Source organism: Fukomys damarensis, unplaced genomic scaffold, assembly GCF_012274545.1.
Source record: "Fukomys damarensis isolate Sample0158 unplaced genomic scaffold, DMR_v1.0_HiC HiC_scaffold_39, whole genome shotgun sequence".
Classification (NCBI taxonomy): domain Eukaryota; kingdom Metazoa; phylum Chordata; class Mammalia; order Rodentia; family Bathyergidae; genus Fukomys; species Fukomys damarensis.
The window spans coordinates 3,689,451-3,690,847 of NW_022900951.1; positions in this window are offsets into that span (position 1 = coordinate 3,689,451).

A 1,397-nucleotide genomic window follows, 5' to 3' on the forward strand; every position below is an offset into this window, starting at 1 on the left:
TGTGCCCTTCCGTGGCCCTCACCATCCTTTGACTCCCCTCGTTTCACTCTCTTCCTCTCCCGCACTAACGTTCACCTCTTATCGTCCTCAGAAGTATCCACTCAAGCCTCCTTCTGCTCTGACTGCACATCTCTCAAGATGCATTCACTTTCCACTTCCTCTCCTTCGGTGTTTTCTTTGCATCCAAATTCGATTCTCTCTCATAAGCAATTCTCAGCAAAAAAATTGCGCAGGAAGCAATAAGACTGACGAGGCCAAGAGGAGAGTCACTTCTCAGGGGGATTTGCATTTCCAAAAGGGATTAATGAACACCTGTGACAGCGTCACTGTGGAACTTTACTCCAGCTCAGGGCAGGGAGCCAGAGGTTTGAGATCAGAAGTGTTTTACAAGCATGCGGCTACTTCCTTGGCAGAGCCATAATGAACATCTTCTTGTCCAGAGAGCTACAGAGAACAGAGCTCCAAGAGCCCTTCAGCTGCCTGGCCGTGTTAGACTCGCAGGATGAGGTGGCTCAAGTCCAAGAATGCAGACACAACTCGTGGGGACGTCTTTCCTCTCTTTTCTCTCAGCAGGGCGGGTGTGTTAGCCTTTCTCCGTCCATGTCTGAGGCCATAAAACACAATTTTTAACTGACCACCGCCAATGGGTCCCTCTTACCTTTGGCGGAGAGTGAGGGTGGCTTTATAGGATCCTGTGCCAGCTGGAGCTCAGAGGCTTCTCCTGCTCAGTCGACTGACTGGATATCTCACTCCATACCAAACTTGAGCAAAGTGCTTTGTGGCCCCTTGCTCCTCTGAGGTCTTCTTTTAGACCTGTACTGAGAGCTCCCAGCTACTGTATTTGGCACAACACCTCAGAAGATCTTCTATATCCACGATCTTCATGTTGTCATTGTAAATGTCTCCAAATTTTCTTTAATATCCCATGAATTGCTCCTGTCTGAGCCCCAGGTGACTCGTAAGTGGTCATGCCCAGCATGCACTTCTCCATCCTTTTCTCTCCTCTAAGGCAGCATCTCGAAGCTCTCGTGATGCCCTCTTGGCTTCTTGCTGTCTTTGCCTGGTGCTAACTGTCTTCTTCATCTCATCACTTAGTGCTTTTTCACCATTAAGAGTCAGCTCGCCTAAAGCTGCACGTTTTCCTATAGGACACAGCTTATCCTGACAGACTGAGTCTCAAAGAAGGATCGTATCGACTCATGGATGAGTCTGTGTGAAATCTCTGGGACCAGAAATGTTTTAACTTTTGGATTATTTGCGTATACATAATGTGCTATGTGGGGGAATAAGACAAGTCTCAACGTGAAATTCATTTGTTTCATACTTACCTAATACAAGTAGCCTGAAAGTAACTTTATAGGGCATTTTAAGTCTTTTTTTTTTTTTTTTTTTTTTTA